The 22,871-nt window shown below is 40.7% G+C and overlaps 1 protein-coding gene across 3 annotated transcripts in view; it reads left to right on the top strand.

The window, feature by feature from the left end:
• The window catches only part of GRM1 (glutamate metabotropic receptor 1), a 268,257-nt gene that overhangs the window by 24,970 nt on the left and 220,416 nt on the right, over positions 1-22,871 (top strand). The gene's annotated exons all lie outside the window — the stretch shown is intronic.

Below are 22,871 nucleotides of genomic sequence, written 5' to 3'. Positions count from 1 at the left end.
GAGGCTGCTTCTCGCCCTCCAAATGCTCCAGCACTGTGGGCACCCCAGGTGAAGAGTCAGGGGGCTTCTGCTCTCATCTGCCCTTACTTCTCTATGTGGGCAAACAAGGGGCTTCCAACTGAGTGCGTAATGGAGCCCCTAATGGAGTTACATTGAAATTTTTGACTACAGATGTGTCACACTGCTACTAACTAGCAGCAATTTATCCTGACTCCCCTCTTTGCTTTCCTCTATACCTGTGCACTCACATAGTGTGTGGTACCATGGGGTAAACTTTGAGGAAACAAAGTAAATTATTCTTTCACTACCTTCAGAGCCTTCAAACCAAACACTGCAGTGTCCAAGTGATGCAAAAAATTCTTTCAAAATCCTAACTTCAAGTAAAACAAAGCTAACTTTTTATTGGCTGTGAGAAAAAGCCAATGTTTCAGGAATAGGAAAATCAGACAACGTAAGAATGTAACAACAGCCCTGGCATGTCCTCTTAGCAATCAGACCAGGTTTGCCTAATCCTTAAACCTCACAACAACCATATATTATAAACAGGCAGCTTTCTGGAATTTCCCTTTCCTAGTACATATGATTTAGATCCAGTTTAAAACTATGCTTTCCAGGAGGCTCTTTGGTTAAGCCCCCTCAAATCATATCCTAGATGACTCTTGGAAACAAACCTGTCTAAGGAGAAACCTCCCATGGACAGTTAGAAAATCACCACTAAGGGAATCTCCCTAGGCAAATCAGCATCCCAAACAAGTGACTGTGCTCAGATCCAATAGTAAACAATAGATATGCAATGGCATTAACAACAACACAAATAGAGAGTTTTTAAAAAACGGGTCTCATTTCCATCCAAAGTAACAAACAACTGTAGTTCTCCTGCTTATGTCACAAGTGGAATATTGTCAGTTTCTTTCTACACAGCAGTGGGAAATCTCAAGGCCTCCTCTACTCTGGGTAAATTCACCCCTGTGAAAAGAACCAGCACAAGGGCTGTCCACTACTTAAGTCTCAATTTGCCATGAACAACTTCAGGCTGAAAATTAGAGAAGATTTCTAACCATCAGAGACGTGAGCTTCTGGAACAGCCTCCCAATATGAGCAATGGGGGGTGGCAACCAACTTAATAAGTTTCAAGAGAGAGATGGACAAATTTATGAATGTGATTGGATGATGGGGTTGCTTGTGATGGTGTGGGGTAGGGCTGAGCAGCTCTGGGGCTCCCTTCTGGTTTATATCTTGTGTTCTTAAGGGTTCATGTTTCAGGGTTTCAGCCAGCCAGCAAAAGGCGTCAGGAAGAGTCCCCCTTCCCAATGTGTTCTCTTTATATATATATATATATATATTTTCTCTGGAGCATCATGGATGGCCACTGCTGGAGATGGAACACTGGACAGGGAGGGCCAGGGTTCTGAGGTAGCACTGGCCATTCTCTCTCTCAAGTGTGTGGCTGCCTGGTTCTTGCTCACATGCTCAGGGTCTAACTGATCACTATATGTGGGATTAGGAAGCAATTTTCCCCTTGGTCAGATTGGCAGTGACATTGGGGTTTTTTTTTTTTTTTTGCCTTCCTCTGCAGTGTGTGGGTGCAGGGAAGTTGCTGGGATTATCTGCCTATATCTCACTGAAACGTTTCCCTGCCATTGTAGTGGCCTCAGGCACGGGTGCATCTCAGTCCCTCTTATTCTTTCCCCATGGCACATAATAGTCTAGTCTCCTGTGGGCTGTAATATTTTGGTCTAATTTTGGTTGCTGGGTTTAATGTGCGGGTGCTGGGTGGTGTTGATGGCCAGTGATATTACAGGAGGTCAGACTAGATGATCTGTTGGTCCCTTCTGGCATTAAACTCTATGACTCATATAAATCCGCACCTCCCCACCCCACCCAAAAAGAGATTAAGTGAATTCTTCCTATAAGAGGATCCATTTCCTCTCTCCAAATAGTAACACTTTTCTGAACCAGTCCAACCCATCTACACAAAATTGTCCAACATAATAATCCAGGTGAAGATTCTGCTTATTATTGGATATTGCATGTATCTGCTTCAATTCAATCCATTGTATTTGGACTGGATACAGGAAGCAGATGATATTTGGCCTAAAAACATTGTGTGTGTCTGAAGGATTCAGTATCTTTTCACTGTATTGTTGCTTACATCTTATCACAAAGCATTATGTTATTTCATGCCAGGGGCTTAACAGTGATGCTAGGTTATACAATGCCAAAAGGGAATTTGTAAATCTAGTGCTTTTGGATCATATAACCTTGGCAAGGCAGGTATCCAGTCAGGATTCTTGGTAGTTATTTTGCAGTACTTACCTTTGCAAGTAGTAGATTTGTTGAATTAAAGAGTAAACACTTTCAGATTATTCATATGCATGCTCTCCTTGTGCTAATTTTGCACAGAATGTATCTACAATACTTATGTCACAAGATCCACAGGGTCATTTGTGTATTATTTTATTGGCTCAAGGAGGGCAAGAATGTAGAAGGAGAATGCTGCTTCTGAAACTTTTGGTACATGGATCAATTATGTGACTAATAAGAAATGTTAGGAAATGTAACTGCTGCTCTGGTCACACCTGCTAGTTGTTTTTCCAAGATCAACTATCTCATTAAATGTAAAACATTTTCCTCTTCCAAGATAGCAAAAGCCACTAGCCCAGTCTAAGAACAAATTGCCTTGCAAAATTAGCTTTTTCATTGATGATGACTTGCAGCTACAACTGATTTTTTTTAAAAGAATACAGTATTTGAAACAATATAAAATGGGGATATATGCATCCAACTGAAAACTTAATTGGGGTTTTTTAATTAGACCAACAATACCCCCAAGATCTAGGTGCACAGAGGACACTCAACACTGAGATTTCTTCATTCTGAAGGGATAGGAGTTAACCAGTTCTATGGCATCATTCCTCCTTTCCATGGACTCTCTGCATGTTCAAGAAGTGACGTCTGGGAAGCGAATGGGCCAGGGGAAGAGTAGGGCAGAACTAATATGGGGGGATGAGTGTTGGTTCCCCACTGGTGCTGCAGAGAGTCCCCTGGAAGCATAATTAACTCCCTACTGCAGATCGTAACCTCCCAGAATTGGAGGTCCTGGAGTTGCGTGTCATTGGCATTTTCCTGTCAGGCATCAGAGGCACTGAGGATGCAGCAGCCAGTGCTGAGGCCCTGAACCTCTGCACAGATGGCCCTGGCCTCCCCCTGATTCCCTGTGTGATGTTGCAGACTAAGTCTCTAAGCCTTGAGTGAACATTATCAAATGCATAGCTGGAAACCAATCTGACTCACCTGTTTATTAGTCTTGCTAAAGTAGGTGTTAGACTTGTAACAATGTTTAGTGTTTAGACTTTATGAAATGTGTGTAAGTTGCTGCATGCATTTATCGCGCTTATAATATCTGTAACCCATACTGTAAGGTAATATGTAAGTGTTCGTTCTGTAACTGTAAAAATGTTTCCTCTGAAACTATAAATCCAGTCAGGACAGAAACATCACTAAGAGTGAAATACTGGTTTGTACCCACAAGGAGGGGTTATCTCCAGCCCACGAAGAAGGCCTGTTGAATCAAAGTGGGCCATTGTAAGCCATCAAAGAACAGGGATTTTGTTGATTGCCACTTAGAGTCCAAACAGCTAATTCCTTCAGGGATTTTATCCCCAGGTCTCTAGAGTCCAAGGTGATGGTATGAGTGCTTCTGCATGTCCCCCTCTTCATGGGTATACTGGGAGCAAAGATTCCTAAACATAAGCAAGAGAGCCCCAGGATTAACCCCAGGATTAGGATTAGCCCTAAAGATTTATAGAGCTGGCATATTTCAGCAGCTCTATCAACACCTGAAACCTAAGACTGCAACTCTTTTGTGTGTTTATGTTTACCTGCTTTAATCTAGTAAATAACTCATTTCATTTTCTTAATTAATAAATTAGTTCACTATAGGATTGGCTACAAGCATTGTCTTTGGTGTGGGATCTAAGGTACAAATTGACCTGAGGTAAGTGACTGGTCCTTTGGGATTGGGAGTAACTAGAATATTTTGTGATCTTTGGTGTAAAGTGATCATCTATCAGAGTCAAACTTGCCTTGGTGGCAAGATAGATTGGAATGCCCAAGGGGACTGTCTGTGACTCCATGTTAAGGCAGTATAGTGCCTGAGGAGTTTACACTTGCTATTTGGTTGGTGAAATCTGAGGTATGGTCTACACTACAGACCTATATCGGTATAACTATGTTGCTCGGTTGTGTGAAAAATCCACAGCCCTGAGTGACAATTATATCAATCTAATCTGCCACATAGACAGTGCTATGTTGGCTGGAGAGCTTCTCCCTTCAACATAGTTACCGCTTCTCGAGGAGTCAAGTATCAGGGGATAGCCGTGTTAGTCTGTATCCACAAAAACAACAAGGAGTCCGGTGGCACCTTAAAGACTAACAGATTTATTTGGGCATAAGCTTTCGTAGGTAAAAAACCACTTCTTCAGATGCAACCTGAAGATAAACCCAGATGCATTTGAAGAAGTGGGTTTTTACCCACGAAAGCTTATGCCCAAATAAATCTGTTAGTCTTTAAGGTGCCACCGGACTCCTTGTTGTTCTCGAGGAGGTAGATTAACTAAACCGATGGGAGAGCTCTCTCCCATCAGCTTAGAGTCTTCATTAAAGCGCTACTACAGTGATGCAGTGTTTTAAGCATAGACTTTTCCTGAGTATAGCACTCACAACCTATTTGAGGTTTGTTCCCTGCATCTTAATAATCTGCCCTGAGATTGGTATTTTCGCTTGTGAGCCACTCCAGACAGCGTGACACCCTGGTCTCCGTGACAATTCCTGGATGTTTGCAGTGCTTGGGAGCCAGCTCTCTGGCCTATTCTGTAGTGCATCAATCTCCAGCCTTCTGGAACAATCAGGGAGGGAACTCTCTCTTAGCCCATCCTGCAGGATTTTCTATGAGAAGGAGCAATCAGGCTCAAAACTTGGCTCATGTGTCCAGTTTTTGCCCAAAGGGAACATATATTAAACTGAAAATAAAGCTTTTAATTGAAACTCGAATAGACTCTTACCTCTGGCATAACTAAAGGGTAAAGACTAGGATCAATGAAGTAAGAGAGAGGGAAGGGCCACTAGATTAAATAGATGTTCCTACAAATGCAGGAGATGGTCCTTTGCCAGAGAATGTATTGGCTATTAAACTAATAGAATATGCTGGGTCTTAACCCCATACTTATGGAGAGAGATTTAGAAAACGGCACTTATTTTTCCTTGAAAGGAAGGGACCTCATAATGTTGACTTTAGTGATTTTTTATATGGGTTGTTTTTGGGGGGGGGGGGCGGAGGTGGGAGAGATGCATAAAATCTATCTCTGAAAACTCTTCATACGGTCAAGACAGAACACTAACATATTTCTTAGGAAACGGTCAGCAAAAAGGAAGAATATAGAACAAAGCCTGTCTCAACAGAAGAGAACTGATTATGTGAAAAAAGCTAGGAAGAAAGCACCATTACAATGAGCAGCATTGACCTGTTCAGGAGACACAGGCAGTTAGGTGGTTTTTAAGCAAAGAGAAGCTAGGCAGGTGTGGGTCGCATGACCAGATATATCCAAGTGAAGCAGCCAAAGTAAAGAAATCACAAAGCCAAAATAGGGACCTTTTTTGGTCTTTCAAGGCCAGATTGTGCCCCATTGATCTGTAAGCAGAGGGTGTTTTGTGCCTGTGGTCTGCCTCCCACTTCAGGGTAAGAAGAATCAACTTTCTCCCCCATCCTGGACCTGCAGAAGACTCTCCTGCAGGCCCAGGGATCCACATGTTGGCAAGAGTCCTGCTGGAGTGGAGCATTCTTCCCTGGCAACTTGTGGGGATTCTGCCAGACAGTCAACACATCTGTAGGCTATATTATGTTCCCTCTGCAGGAAGGGAGCTCTCTGTGCTGCTTGAGTTGGGGAAGGGGATGGAGAAGAACCTTCCAAGAGCCGCTTCATTGGTATCATGCTACTAAGGGTCCATGATCTGATGCAGAGTCACAAGACCTCCTCACAGACAAAGAGGTGTCCTGAGTAGATACCTGGAAATCCATGTAAATAAGAGCCAAGTGTCCTCCTTCTCCCACAGGGGAAATCCTTGTCTTAATAAAAAAATTTGAAGGAAACATCCCAAGAAATATATCACTGTTAACCTTCTTCTTCTGCTGTTTTACCCATGGAAGTGCATTGTCTAGACCTCAGCTAATTATGTGTGTATTGTACAGTGGTTTGGGGAGGGAGGAGAGGGAATGACATTATGCTGCTACTCAGGGTGTGTGATCATCGATCCAGTAACACTTACCAAACCTCTAGAGCATTAAGTGAATTAACCCATCCCATCAAACCTGGGAGAACTTTCATCCTAAACAGCCAGAATGAGAGGCAGATAGGCCCCCAAAGGTATTTAGTTGCCTGATTTCCATTGATTTCAATAGGAATTAGGCACCTGAATACTTTTGAGGACCTGGACCATAATTCATATTATTTTCTGGGTAGATGATTCTGTTAATTTAGGCAAGATCTCTGGTTTCCTTTTTAAACACTTAAGGAAATATTATGGCACAAACCCACACTTTTGGCTGAAATCCATCTGATTTGGATTTATTGTTGTGTGTTTTTAAGGGGAAAAAAGAAAAACTCTACTCTGATGAATCCCAGAAGTTGAGCCACCTGCAGCAGGGTTTAGCATAAATATTTTGGGAATGCTTAGATTACAGAAATGTCAGCTCACTTCATTTTTTAATGATGCAGTGGGCTTATTATTTTCAAGCAAATTACTGCAAAACGCTGGGAAATTTTCTTACTTACACTTCAATGTCTCATCCCCAGTTGGGGTTCATCAGTGTAGGCTTTCCCTAACCTGTTCTGAGGCAAATACAACATGATCTTTACCTGCTGTTTTAGACTGGGTCTGAGGTGATGGTTTTGCCTGTCCACTTTGAGATGTCACTAGTCGTCACTGCTCAGGAAGAGAAGAAAGTTTATAGCTTTAGTGAGTCCCTCTGCAGGAAAGAAATTGTCACTTTAACTGGTCTATATATTAGAGATGGGCCAAAACTGCTGCCTCAAATCAACCTCCTTTTAATTTTGAGAGGAAAGTACAGATTCAAATTCTCAGATCTAATTTGCTCATTTAATAGTTGGAGCCAAAATGGGAACTGGACTTTCCCCCCCATTTCCAGTTTCAGACTAGTTGCGATTTTAGCCCAAGATGGTGGATAGCTCACAATAATGGCTGATGTAGGGAGGTTTTCAGCTTCTTGGGCCAAAAATTCACAAGAAACAGCTCACAGGAGTTTAACAGTATCTAATCTGAAGCCTAGCCCTGCTTCAGCCTCAAACCCAAACTCTAAACTAATCCAGATCTGAGCACTGCCTTTTCAATTCAGCTCTAGTAAAAACTGAAGTTAAGTAGCTGACAGCCCTGCCAGTGTTAATGATCCCTTTGCTGCTTGTGGATTTACTACAGGTGAGTTTTGGTATAGACAGATTTATCCCATTTGAGAGGAGCAATGTGGACAGACCACTAGTGCAACCACTAGAAGCATGAGACTAATATTTATACCTCCATGTGTTAGAAGGGGAAAGAAATTATCTGCTACCCAAACTATCCCTTTGAATATTATTGTTAAAATCCTGAGGTCCTGCTGTCCAAGACATTTTACACACAGCTGCCCCAATTTGACAATACACAAAAAATTGGAAGATGGACACTTGTTGTTTTGATGCTTCAGGTTCAGATAACTGATGGTGCGGTTCCCTATTTTTTCAAGTTGTTCAATGACTATTTGCAATTAAAGACCTTTACTTAAGATTTGTTTGCAGCAAAACCTGCACAAACTTAGCTTTGGATGAGTATTGGCAGAAGGTGGGTGAGTTGTTGGTTTTTTTGTACAGAAAAGGTCACCTTCAAATGACGGATTGATTGCACCTCCTTCTGTTTCAACACCACCATTAAAAATATTTATTCAGTTTTTCTGGCTTCGAGTTTACTCGAGAGTAATCAATACAATAGAAGGGAAAAAAATACCTCATCCTTAATAAGGTAGAGATAAACAAACTAAATATTTTGATGAAACTCTGTTTTAACTTCCTCCAGTCTTTAATCTCCATTTCTCTTGACTTTTATTATTGATAGCAGTGTGTAAACAAAACACCAAGAGGCAGCATAAGGACACAAAAAGTGTTTGATTTGGATAGATCTTGCTGAGAAGGCATCTCTTTTTTGCCCTTTTCATGATTTTTTTTATCTTTTAAACAAAAAGAAAAATTAAATAAAACAAAAAAAAAAAAAATCATGAGAGACAACTGGGATGTTCTTTTGCTGCTTTATCTTTGTTTACCTTGGGAACCACTCCACAAAGTTACTTAGTATAGTTTTGTTGAAGGTCATAGGATGACAAGTGAATTGGGCTTTAAGGCCTAAGATGACAAATTCCTACTAGAGTTCCTAAAGCAGTAAATAATTGAAATGTTTAATTTGTGTCACAGTGGTGGATTTCATAAAAATGTGATTGAAGGTGAGAAACAATTTTAATTTTAAATATTTTTTACATGCTTGTGAAATTTGCCCACTTAACAGGACTGGAGAATAAAGTCTTCTAATCATCTGGATAGTTTTTATTATTTTGACTTGTCATGGTTTTTAAATAGAGATGAAGCAGAGCTTAGAGGTTTGAATCTTGGTCTGAACTTCCCTGAAGTTTGACAGGGCCTAATTCACCCTTACTTTTAAAAAGATAAGAGATACACAGAAATGATTCAAGAATTTAAGGGCCTGATCCTGCAAACATTTACTACTAGGTGTAGTGGTTATTATCATGAATAGCCCCACTGATTTTATTTATTTAGTTTTAATACCCGATGAATCAGCTAATTTAGAACCTATTCTTTTGAGAGTGTATATATGTTCTTTAAGGACCAGTTCAGAAAATGATTTGTTTCTTTTTAGCTCTTACCTCTTATGTACTGTTCTTAAATAGGCTCCAAGCTGATTCTGTGATTCATAGGCATTTTACTTTACCCTTCTGGCTGCACTTAGCCAGTTTCCTCATACAGTATTTCTCAAGTCTGCCCTTTTGGAGTCCTTTGTTACTGTGTTACCCCTAAGGGAGTCACCCTTAGCAAACTTAATCACTGTGCTTTGGTAGTGGTTATCCAGTGGAACTTCTACACACATTTCCTGTATTAACGCCTGTATGTTACTCAGCACTAAGTCAAAGCACTTTCTCCCTTGCAGACACCAAAACAAGCTGCTGAAAAAGTATCTTGTTTCACCAAACTGTGCCCAGATGTGCTGTTCAAGCTGTTATAGCCTAAGCATTTATACTGTGCTAATAATCAAGTTGATGAGCCTGAACAAAAAAATCCCAGATCTCAATACCTGATGTGTTCAAAATCTGGGTCTGAATTTTGCAGTTTGAACTGATTTCAGTTCAGCCCCAATCCTGCAAACACTAATGCAAGATGTTTAACTTTACTACCATGAGACCCTCAGGATTACTCACAATAGTACAGTTAAGCACGTAGATCAAGACTTTATTTTGCAACTATTTTAATCCCTTTAGTCTACTGCAATCCTTGTTGCTATTATGATTTGGAACCCTATAGTCATACAATATAACCCATTTTACTTGTGACTTCAAGGTGGGTTTAAACAGAAATCTCAGAGATGAATGGTAAATGAAATTATGCCTTTTCAATGTTAATTACAAACAAAAAGTTTGAACATGCTCATTTTGTGGTTTAGAAATCATTGCTAATGTCATATTTAGTCTCATGTGGCTCTTTGAAATGTAAACTGTATTCAGCTAATCAAGTTAAGTATTTCCATTTCAGCAAAGCATAGGAAGTAGCCTCTAAAAGTGCCAACTTTTTTATATTTAAATAAATCTTATATATGCTCTGCATTCCTAACTGGTTTTTTTATTTAGTCTTGTTCTAAAATTTTTCTAGATAATTTAACTCCTTATCTCTAGCCTTCCTCAGTCTTTACATCTAAGACTCTCTCAGTGTCTGTGTTGATTGCAGAGGGCAGAGTTGATGGTAGGAGCTTTTAATATGTTGTTCTGGGTTTCTTTCAGTGTTGCAGAGATTATTGATTTCAGGTCACAGTTTGAATAGCAAGCCAAAAATGGGCTGTGACAGAGGATGAGTTAACTAGTTCAGATAAAGTAAGAAGTGATCTAAATTTTCGTCTACCACTTTAACTGATCCATACTGAACTGTATGATCTACAAACAGTTTTCTAGTAGTCTTACACGTACAACACTTAGGACTATACAAACAAGTTGTATTCTTTCTAATAGCATGTAGCATAATCTGGATAAAAATATTACAATAGCCAATGCTTTAAAAAATCTTAACCTACAAATATTGTATTTTGTTATTTGCAGTATAAAACAGTATGCCATTTAGACCTGCAATTTATTTTATCCAGCGATGGGCAGACTGTCATTATAGGTATTTGTTAGACATGAGCCGAAGCTGTATCATTCGGATCCATATCCAAATCTTTCCATTATTGAGATATGTTCAGATACAGAGTTTTGGCCCACTTTAGAAATAGGGTATCAGCCCTCAAGATCAAATCTAACTCTGAATTCTAATTCTTTGCTTGGTTGCTACCCAACTGAAGACCAGACTCGAAAAAAATTACCATAAAGTTCCAGAGTATTTGGATCTGGGGTTATTGTCCAGACCCATCAGTTTCTTTTTCAATTGTGCGTGTGTGCAGTTTGGAGAATCTATGTACAACTTACGAATTCTGACTGATTTTATAAACTCTGTGTATAACTCTAAACTTCAGTGGGTATTGAATCAACCATTTGCTAGCAAAAACTGGTCATGTATCTCATGAACCCTGTCTAGAAGCCACTACAGAACAATCAAAAAGTCATTAACATTGAATGACTTTCCCTTGCAATGACTTTTCCCTTGATAAAGAGGGTGTTGAGCTGCAAGAAATAATTTTTTTCGAATCTGGTCTTCAGTTGGGTAGCAACCAAGCAAAGAATTGTTTGATGAGGGTCCTTGATCACCTGAAGGGGGCTTTGAGGCTGACCAGAAGGGTTCCACGACAGAGGGAACTGGAAGTTACAAAAAGACATGGTCTACTCTTAGCAGTTCTCTCACCAACCAGAACAATAAGTCAAAACTGGGCAGAAGGACAGGAGGGTCTTAGAATCGATTGACCAAAATTCAAAGAGCTCTTGGAGTGGTAAGGACAGTGGTGGGAAGGTTTTTGTGTGAAGTTATGTTACCTCTTTTCCACCTGAGCTTCAGGGCCCTGGTAATGTTCCAGTTGGAAGTAGAAATTGATGGAGCCTGGTATGTTCTTTTGTTTATTTACAAGACACAAGATTCTGCTTCTCTGAATGCAGGAGGAAACAAGAACAAAAGGAGCAGTTCCTTAGCTTCCGACCCCAAGCCTCTTTAACCAACACCAGGCCCAAAAGCTCTCTCTAGCTTTTTCCAGGGGCACACTATTCTTGCAGGCTGCTGCTTGGCTTTCTTCCTCCTCTGAGTCTTTCACAGTTTCTATCTTTCTCTCTCTCTCTCTCACACCCACACACCACACCCACAAACCTCAGCAAAAGTTCTCTGCCCACTCAGTCCAAAACTTGTGGGTAGATTCACAGCCTCCTTTTGTCGTAGGTGAGGGTCTTCTGATTAAATCATCCTGACAGTTATATTAATTGAACAGTGTGTTCACAACCAGTCTCAAAGAGGTTTGTGATCGATGTAGTCAAAGGTACCTCTCAGCATAACATTTATTATTTTTGCATGGATCTGCAAGTCTCTTATGCTTTTGCTGAGTTAAGTGTATGTGTTTAGCAGTCCCTTTGCAGAGTTGGTATGTTGTTTGCTTACGCTGTCATACACCCCCTGAAGATGAAAACAGTAAACCAGAGGGTCCACTTCCTTGGTGGGCTCTGGGAGCATGCAGCAGTTCCTGGGGAGGTGTGGGAGAGCCAGAGCTAGCATCAGGGCCTTGGCAATTGGACTGCAGGTCCCTACTACCAAGAGGGGTGTATGCCTAGAGGCCCAGAGCCAGACAGACCGTGCCTAAACTTTGCCCAGTCCCACCAAGCCAACAGAGCACATGGGACCGTAGGGTTTGGGTCCAGTACAGATGCCTAGTGAGTGTCCAGCAGCATGCACTCATCAGGTTTGTAACAGTGTGTTAAGAGACACTGGGTATAGAAGGATTGTATAGTTCATTTACCCATGTTTAAAATGGCTGATTCTGCATCTACTTATGTCAAGAACTTTAGTGGAAGCAGGATCCAGTGCTAATTTCTTTTTAAAAAGAAGGTAAAGAGTAAACATACTCCAAAAATTAGACTCAAATTATTATAGCAGTAACTTTCAAGTAACTGTCCTAAAGACATTGATATTGCAGGTCATTGGGTGGTTTGTACAGTGTTACTAACTCTTATGATTTTATTAAGTGTCTCATGATACTTGGTGTTTCAAGCCCCAGCTCCTGGAAAGATGTGATTACTTGAGAGGTTCAGGTTTTATTTTAAAAAAGTAAGGGCTTGTCTACACAGTTTGTGGCATGCTGGGCTGTAAATCTACCTCACCCTAGCTTGCTGTACATTAAGTGTACATCCTGCTCCATGCAAAATGTTTGTAGTGTGCTTTGATCTACTATTTGAAAAGGAAATAAATTAAAGCACACTAGGGAACTATTAGTGCACAGCAGCTGGGTCCACATGTATACTTAGTGTGCAGCAGGCTAGTATGGGATAGATTTATGCCCCAGCTTGCTGCAAACCAAGTGTTTGGGTGGAAAAGCGCTAAGTTGTAGCCCTCATCATTGTAGAGAAAGGTTAGAAAATGTAACCACCTGGCACCCAAAAAGCTCAAAAAACAAAAGGCAAATCAAGATTTTAATTATTTTTTAAATCTCATGATTTTTAAGTCAATCTTATGAATATTAGGGGGGGGGCTTACTAATGGATTTTTAATGTTAGGGATTGGCAGTACTCTGCAGCAAGGTATAGAAGATTTCTGTGTTTCATTATAAGTGTGAGCAGTGGTAATGCACAAGCAGAGATAGGCAAATACCTCTTTTTTTCCCCTTGTAAATATTTGCTCAGATAAAAAATGGAATTTGGTTTTCTTGCTGTGGTGCCCCTCTCATGTTTGCTTTCTGCAAATATTTTTTGCAAATTAATTTACTAACTGGAAATAGACACATTAAGTTCTGAGAAAACATAAGAGAATATTCAAGGAAAATGAATTCCCAACTCCTAGGTGAGAATTAAATTCAGATGAGACTACTAACAGTTACACTTTTCCAACGAAGCAACAGAAATAAAACTGACCTGGATATCCAGCCAAAGCTAACCAACCAACCGAGATTGAATTTCAGGTATTTGAAATTTACAATGAACAAAAAATTGCACAGACCAAGAATTATTTTTAGACATTATTAGGAGAATTACATTGAGTAAATATTAGAGAAAGTTGAAAGCTATTCAATGACAATTTGTGAGCAGAAAGTCAGGCTAAATTAATTAAGTGACCTTACTACAAAAAATTCTCATCTCTAGGTATAAATAAGGTTAATACCTATGTATGGTCTTCCACACAGAGCAGAAATAAATCTATACAACCCCTTATTATGCACAGGATAAAAAGGAGCAGGGTGTGGTCAGTGAATTGAAGTGTCTGGAAGAAGACATTGGCATAAATGTCAACGAGTCACTTAACTACACACTCATCTCTTTGGTCTTACTCCTGCTACTAGAGAAGGGTAATTTAGAAGTAGCGTTCTCATTACTGCAGGATTGGAGTCCCCTGGGCTTCTGCTTCTACTCATAGCTAATAAGGCTGCAATAAGATGCAGCACATGTCCTGTAGAGGCTCTTGTCATATATAAATGTTATTCAACACTGACATTTTACTGAATCTTGAAACATGGTGAATCTTCCTCTCCAAGATGGCGTATCCCATAGAGACTTCTCAGCAGACTGAAAATACCTATTAATTAATGACTCTGAGTAGGCTAACGTTTAGTAAATCCATTTAATAGCCTTAACTAATGTGCTATTACTACACACGAAAAGTTACAGTTTTCTGAGCTGTTTTTGTTTATTCTATTGTACTATTTGGGTCTCTTAAACAGACCATTTTGTTTGACTGCAGAAAAATGAAACTTTGGCTCAACAGCTCACTTTTGTAGATCTGACATGGCCCTAGGTTCTGATGACGGTAGGCTGTAAACACAGATGGCAAAAACTCTTCCATCTGATGCAAAAAAATGACTCAGTTCATTCACTTAGCACATCCTTCTGGCTTTCATCAAGCTAGAATTTTGTGATTTTGAGATCTATGTTATGAACACAGTTTTATCAAAGTGATTTAAAAGAACAAAAAGTATTTCCCATTACATTTAATTCTCTAATCATAATGAAACACCTGCTGGCTCATTGCTGGCCAGTGTGCTAACCCCCACTGCAATATTCAACCATCAAATGGCATAATCTTCCCAGCATAGAAAAAGGGCTATGTTTATGCTGCACACCAATGACAGCAGCATGTAATATACATGTAGCTACATGCCACAGTGAAAAGCAGGCTGCATCCATACTGCGGCATGTAGCTACATGTGTCAATGAAAGGGTCCGGGCAGTGAAGAGCTGCCAAAGCCTTTCCCTGCTGCCTCCCCGTGCCAGAGCCCTTCCCTGCTGGAAGTGGTGAGGCAGTGGGATACTACATTGCTAAAAATAGCAGTGTAGACAGGAGAGGCTTGGGCATGTAGAGAGCCATGTAGGGTACAAACCCCAGGGTTCAGGCATGTCTTTATTTGCCTAAGCAGTGCCTCATTACCTACACTGCTACTTATACCTGTGCTAGCTGGGCGTACAGTGCCTGTACTCTACATGCTGCTGTAAGGCGTGTGCAATGTAAACGTATCTTCAGAGGGGAGCTGGCTCAGGAGGGAACCTGTGGCTTTGGTTGAGAAGGAGGCCATGGAAAATGCTGGGCAGCTCAGGAACTGAGAAACAACTTTTTGCTGGCAAGGAAGACCGTGTTAGTGCGGGCAGGTGGGACAGCCAGGAGTGGCCCTCAACTAGGGAAGGCATGTGGTGGAGCCTGAATTAAGCTACAAGTTCTGACTAAAAAGAACTGGACTCTAGGTGGGATCTGCAGGTGTGATTGCCTCTGGGAGAGGGGTGGTCAGAGTAAGTATCTCTGGCAGTAGGCCTCAGGAGCACCAGTTTCATACCCCTGGGCGACTGCGCATAGGGGCTGAGTTCATCTTTTGCAACTTAAAGCAATTGTGCCTAGGGTAACTGCAATGTTTATTTCTATCTCCTGTGATGTTACTCTCTGGTGTTATCTAGACTGGTGATCTGCTAGGTTACTCCAATTCTTGACTCTGGGAGCCAGCCTTACCTTGCTCTGCTGTGAGAAAGCCCACTCCTGGGCTGTTCACACACAGCTTTTGGCATGTAAGCTGCTCCCAGCTACTTTCAACTGAATGACACTAGCCAATATCTCTGGTCCCAGACACAACCCTGGGAACCTTCATCTTGCAGTATCCAGTTATGCCCACAGAATGCTGCAAGCTTATTTGAGTTCGTCAATTTAACAAAGAAATTGATACGTACCAGGCTTGTTATCCCAAGGAGAGTCTCTGACACACTTCAAACCAAACACACTGCTTCAGGTAGAATAAACAGACAGATTTATTAACTATAAAGATAGACTTTAAGTGATTAGAAGTCAAAACATAACAAGTCAGATTTGGTCAAATGAAATAAAAGCAAAATGCATTCTAAGCTGATCTTAACACTTTCAGTGCCCTTACAAACTTAGATGCTTCTCACCACAGGCTGGCTGGTTACTCTTCAGCCAGGCTCTTCCCTTTGATCAGCGCTTCAGTCACTTTGTGTGGTGTCTGTAGATGTAGGTGGAAGAGAAAGGAAGAGCATGGAAAATGTTTCTCCCTTTTATCATGTCCTTTCTTCCCTCTTGGCTTTGCCCCCCTCCTCCCCTTCAGAGTCAGGTGAGCATTACCTCATCACAGTTCCAAACTGATGAAAGGAAGGGGGGTGACTCACTCGAGAGTCCATCAGATTATTTTGTTACTGCCTAGGCCAGTGTCCTTTGTTCCTCTGAGGCTGGGCTGGGTTTGTCCCATTCATGCCCTGATGAGGTGTGAAGTGCCCCTCTGCTCTTGGAGAGTTTTTGCCTGGGCTTATTTTAAGCATGAGGACACATTTTCAGCCTCATAACTACATACATGAAATTATAACTTATAACATTACTGTAACAACAATGCTCAGTGCCTCATGAGCCTTCTGAAGACACCAAACATGACAAACTTTGCATTGGATACCACACAATCATTTTATAAAGATGAACATGGGGGTGTAGGGTGTTCCCCCGAAGTACAGAGCGTCATACCTCCCCACCCCCTATTAAAGCAATCCTCTGTTCTCCATCAGCCTCTGTGAGTATGGGAACCCAGTGAGAGCTAGTGCTTGTGCACCTACATTGCTCACCTCTGAGCGTATAGTATACCCAGCATACTACCAAACATTGTGGGGACAGCACTTGCACTGGCTTCCTGTAAAGAAGTTGGTTACAATAATTATTTCAATCAAATATGACTGGCTACCAACAATGATAAGATTTATGAGACTAGCCCAGGGAGCAAATTGTGGTAGATTTGGGGGATTTGTCCATTTTGTTTCTGAGAACTAATATTTGGCCTTTTTGCACCCCCGTAAACTTGAGAATCAATACAAAACATTGACCTTTTTCTGAAAAAAAAAGGGGATATTTTGTGTAAGCAGTGAGCAGGGCCTTGCAAGTTAATTAAAATAAAACGAGGTAAATCTTCTCCTGCCCTTACACTTGAATCTTTTAAAAATTTTAATAACGTTCACTTTTTTTTTTGCCTGTTTCTTCACTTCTTTGTTTTGGTTGGGATCAAAAATGGAAATGATAGAGGCTGTGGGAAATGACTATGGGAAAGGCTGTCCTTGCCGTATTTCTGGTTGTAATCAGGTGTACTGGCCTTTTAAGGCTGTTAAAGAAAACTCCTGTACCAGTGCTCCATGTTCCAGCTTTTCCTCTTTAAAATGTGAGGCGATAGTAGCAGGGACACAGTGATGGAGGGGGAATGGTCTCACAAAAGCAGTCAGGATTTTGAAATGAAGCCCAGGCTGGTGACTGGTTTTAGGGTCTGAGGCCAAAGTTCAATGAATTGCCTTGGCTGGAACTCTGCTGAATAGGAAGAGAAGTCTGGTTGGGGCAGTTCACAGCTGGCCTCTGTCTGAAGGACAGAAGAGCAGGGTTTCTGGGAAATGTAGTCCCTTCTAGGATCCATGTTGTAGCTTTAGCCTGGGACAAGGCATCCTGGGAAAATGTGGAACTTGGCCCTTTTCACAGTTATAGAGGAATCTGGGAGAAGGGAGGTTATGTTGATGGGGCTGAAACTTATGCACAAGTAAACACACTTCATTGTTCTGCAACTGTGGATGGTTTTATCGTTAACTTTGTTTGTTTTAAAAAAAGTGTTAGGCAAACTGAAATAAAGCCAGGAGAATTATTTTTACAAGTTCCAGAGATATACACAGGTGATGAGTGCCCACCCCATACCAGGCCTGGAGGGGTTAAAGTGGCTAGGCAGGCCATTTAACTGTCCAGGCTGCTCCTGAAGGGGGTGAGGATGCAGACCACTAATTGGAAACAGGCTCAGCTGGGCAGGAACAGGAGGGACCTATAAAAAGCCCAGGAGCTGTCAGTGACAAGAAGCTACAAGGAAGTAATTTATAGTTACTCCCTTGGAAGAGGGAGTTTGGTGTAGCAAACCCAGCAAGAGAGGGAAGATGGATAATTAGGTAGAAGCCTAGCAAAACAGCAGTAAGGGGTAGGACCTTATGGACCCTGGCTGGTTGTTATAGTGTTCCTGGGCTGGAACCCAGTGTAGAAGGTGGACCCAGGGCCGGCTTCAGGGTTTTTGTCGCCCCAAGCAGCGGGGGGAAAGCCGTGATTGGCGGTAGCTCCACCGCGCCGCTTTCTTCTTCTTCGGCGGTAGGTCCTTCCCTCTGACAGGGACTGAGGGACCTGCCGCCGAAGAGCCTGATGTGCCACCCCAATCTCCTGCTTGCTGAGCTGGTGCCTGGAGCCGGCCCTGGGTGAACCTGGGTTCCCCTACCAGCCACTGGGAAGTGGCACAGGGTGTTAGAGATGCTAGCCAGGCAGTTGGTCTAGAAGGACTTTGACTTCCCGGGAAGGGAAGGACCTTAGTGACCTGGTCAGAGGGCCAAGCCATAGGCCAGAAGCTGCTGCTCTGCAAATGAGAAAGGCTCCAGGGTGATAGAGACAATGGGCAGATAGCTGCCAGGAGGAGGCACCACTTGTGGTGAGTGGATCCCGTGCCAGTACATTTTTACTTTTTTGCATAGCCTGGCTCACTAGCCAAATGGGGAATAGTAAAAATACTTCCCATTCTATATGATAGTTTTACATATCTTTTCACAAACCTTTGAGTAAAATACACAACACCCTGCTCAAGTAGTAAAGTATTAGTCTGATTTTACAGGTGAAGAAACTGAGGCATAGGAAGTTTAATGCTCTTTCTCTAATTTTAGACAAAGAGCATTAGTGACAGACTAAGGAATGGAACCGAAATCTCCTGACTTGCTCAGTCTTGTGATTTAAACACTATTTAATACTCTCTCCCAAGAGGAAGTATAGGAAATCTTATGAGTCTGTTACGAGCTATGGATAATTTTGGCTAAAAACCAAACATAGAATGTTTACAAAATTAAAATTCTAACCTTTTGCAGTTATGCCATCAATAACAATATCCTTCATTTCTAGCACCGTTCCTCACTGTGCACCCTAATCTGGTAATAGACATTATTGCTGCTTCCTGTAAACTAGTTAGTGGGACATAGCATAAGGTACACTCTAATCTACTCATGCTCACACTCTAGTCTTTCCAGCTATTAAATCTGCCTTTGCAAGTAGAAATCTTTAAGTCTAGTGGCTGCTTTTTTATTATGACAGAACCCTCTTTGTCCTCATCCGCCTTCTTCTTTTGTACCAAAAAAGCTTTTAATTAACTGAGGCAAAGAAGAGTTTTATAGTAAATAATAATAAAAGACATTGCAGTAGGTAGTGTCACCTTGCGTCTTGGAAATAAGGCATAAATATTTAAAGGTGAGTAAATAACTATTGGAACAATTTACCAAGGGTTATGGTGGATTTTTCCATCCCTGACAATTTTGAAATCAAGATTGTATACTTTTCTAAAAGATCTGCTCTAGGAATTATTTTGGGGAAGTTTTATGACCTGTATTATGCAGGAAGTCAGACTAGATGATCTCAATGGTCCCTTCTGGCCTTGGAATCTATGAAACTTGTCTAATGTCACCCCCTAGCAATGTACCTCTGACCAGGGAAGAAGGAGACAGAATATGATTATTATGAGAAGAAAGAATGGTGCACAAAATAGTTGATGAATTGAATGTCTGTTTGGGGAGAAGAAAGGGAACCTTACGTGACAAAATTAGATTGGATGGCTGTCGTGTTTGTGTACTGTTCTATTTTTCTTTCTTTTTGTCTTTGATCTGGATTTTTATTTCTACTGGTATTAGAGCAAGATAAATGTGGCAAATACATAAGCAATTGAAAGCATGCTTAGGAAAGTGCCAGGCAATCTTCACAGTTCCAACAGAAAGGCAATATTGCCTTTCAGATGGAACTCCTGGATTCTAGTTCCAACTCTTCCACATTCAATGTGTGTGACCTTGGACAAGTAGTTTAACTTCTCTCTGCAGCTATAAAATGAATATCTTATCTATCTCACAGAGGTTAATTAATGAGGCTAAATTTTTTAAAGCATGTTGATATCCTTGTATTAGGTAAGTGCAAAAGTGTTATGATGAAGCTTCTAGCTGCCTTGTCTGAAATATATGCTCATTCTATGGATTAATGTTATATATTCTATTTTTATTAAAGTCTGAACATTTTTGCTAAAATAGTCTCCATTTATGGATGTAAAGATTAAGAATAATATTCTAGCCTTAGATAATTGCACTTGGCTCTGACTTCAGATATGTATAAGTTATTTCATGAAGGAAGAATATGGCCTTACCATCTGTGTTGGGGGCGGGGAGGGGAATACTTTCTATTTGGCACTGGGAATAAAGATGTGAAGAACTTTTATTAAAACTCAACTCGAATAGGATTTGAACTTGCTACCATTGAAATGGAAGCACTCACCCACTAGGTTACATAAACTTTGCTTAAGGGTTTTATTTTGGCCACCAGATGGAGCTCGTATTGTTTTCTGAATAGGATAGAAATATACTGAGAATAACAAGGAAAAAATCATAAACAATTAAATATAGTGGGCAATTGAGCTCACAGTGTGTCATGTAGTTCACACCGGCATCCACGTACATGCTAGATTGTAAGTGGCTTCAGAACAATGCAAAGGCCTCTGACCGGTAGAACAGCCAAAGGAAAGACAAAGTGGGAGAGGTAATATCTTTTTATTGGACCAACTTCTGTTGGTGAGAGAGAGCTCTTCTTCAAGCTTGTCTCTCTCACCAACAGAAGCTGGTTCAATAAAAGATATTGCCTCACACACCTTGTGTTTCTAATATATTGGGCCTAACATGGATACAACAACATATCTTTCACAAAGGAAAGACAGCCACACTTAGGTTTGGCTCTTTCCTCCTTCAAACAGTCTTGAAAAGAAAACAATATCCTCTTCCAGTGATCTGATGTGCAGTAACTCTTCATCTACTTCTTTTATACATTCCTGTTCAATAGTATTCAATTACATAGCTTAGAGTAGATACTAAGCTCTTTTGTTACAGACAGGTGTGTTCTTAGTTGTCACACAGAATTAATTAGTGTTTTGTTTTTTATAAAAAATAATGCTCTAATTGCTCAGCATTGGCCTCTGTTCCCACTGAAATTAAAGGGAGTTTTACCATTGACTTAAATGGGAGCAGAGTTAGGCCAAGGAATGCATTTTAAAATCCCACTCTACATTGCATATACTTTAGGGCACTATTAATTTAGAAGTAAGGAACCTCTTAAAAATAACTTGGCGCATGCATTTCATATGTTTGTGTAAAAAAACAAAACACAAAGTGCCAGCTTCTGATCCCTTAACTTCTCTTGTGTAGTACCATACTCCAGAAGTAGTCCCATGATTTCAGTGGAATTACTGTCTTATATAAGAGACCCTTCCTCAGATTGCATGGTATCACAGACGGACTCCAAAAGAATAAAAGTTCTCAGTAGTGCCAGGTCAGTACTCAAGATTTCCATGGCATCTGGTCCCATATCAGTCTGGTGACTGAAGCAAAGTTATAAAGAAGAGTATTCATGTTACTGCCCTATCCTGCAAGAGCTTTTGCAGCGACTGTAAGGTTAGGGCCTAGAAAGGTATGTCCAAATTTGACTGGGAATGTGAGGCATCACCTGATCTTTCACAAAATATCTGATTTCATTTATTTAAAAAAAAAAAAAGGCCCTTTGTTTCATCAGGTTTTCATATCATTCTAAATTTTGTTTCCTTACTAAATTCTCACACTGGTAACTATTTTTTCTGGGTCATAGTTTCTGTCTTGGGAGAGCATTAGGAAGAATGCTATTTTAAAACCGTCCTATTATGTATTTACTAATTTGAAAATTTCACACCGAAGGAAAGCAAGAAACTGAAGCTGTACTCTTTGGCCTAGTGACCACGATCAATTCCATCTCTGTAGTTTCACAAGAAAGGTATATGTGTAGCAGTAGTCAGATGATTGGCACAGTGGTTGGGTTAGGTATTAACAGATCAAGAATCACTGCCACACTCCAGCAAACATTACAAAATATAATACTTCATGTGAGCACCATAAAAGTACATACTTCTCTTGTGCCCCTTTCTTGTTACTGCTAATAACTAAAATACTTATGCATAGAGGGGAGTTTTCTCTGTTGTAATCAGTCTGCTCATATTGCCTGATTTGTAGTGGTTTGACACACGTGTTCATGGTAATGAATTGTAATGTCACAAATATAGATTGTCTTCACAGAGCTTCTGCAGCAGAAAGCAGAGTTGGTTTTATATAACTGTTGATTGGATTTTTTTTTTAAATAAAAGCAAAACCAAGAGTAGTTCCAGAACCAGGTTCCATTTTATCTGAACCCCCAAGTTTGTGGGAGGCTTAACTTTCAAATATTTCTAATTTGAGCAGTTATCCCAGAAACTGATGTGTGTATAAAAAAAATTGTGCATGAAAACCAAATACTGGACCAGAGATTTTCATTGTCCTTCATGTTAGTCAATCCTTTACACTAGGGCTAAGTAGGTATAAAATGCTACAAAATCAGAATGCTTTCATTTTACTCACTTTTGGACTAGTGTAAATCTTTACACAAGGTGTAGGGCACCAGAGAATCAGTTCTCCTCTCCCCTCTCCCTCCCCTCCGATCTATTTTGACGTTGGCAGGAATGTAGCGGTGGTGCTATTCTTTGCTTACGTCCCCTTCTACTTTGAGTAACTTTTTTGTGCTTTCCTCCTCTAGTGTAAGGAATACCACTGGTACTTCTGGGGCAATGAGAGGGAAAAAATGAGAGGAAAAAATAAACACACGTTCCTCTCAATTCTTGGTGTCATTCACAACAATTAATGCTCATAATATGTGCTGTGATCAACTCATTTCCACATGGGAACTCCAAAACAGCAGCAGAAGGCCTTATCTGAATAGCCTAGCAACCATAGTAGAGCATGGAGGGATCCTTTCAAAAGTGTCCTTAAATAACAACAGGTTTCAGAGTAGCAGCCGTGTTAGTCTGTATCCGCA

Source organism: Terrapene carolina, unplaced genomic scaffold (assembly GCF_002925995.2).
Source record: "Terrapene carolina triunguis isolate 2854851 unplaced genomic scaffold, T_m_triunguis-2.0 Scaffold85, whole genome shotgun sequence".
Classification (NCBI taxonomy): Eukaryota; Metazoa; Chordata; order Testudines; family Emydidae; genus Terrapene; species Terrapene triunguis.
The sequence above is the reverse complement of the archived record's forward strand: the minus strand, read 5'-3'. Positions and strand labels throughout refer to the sequence as shown.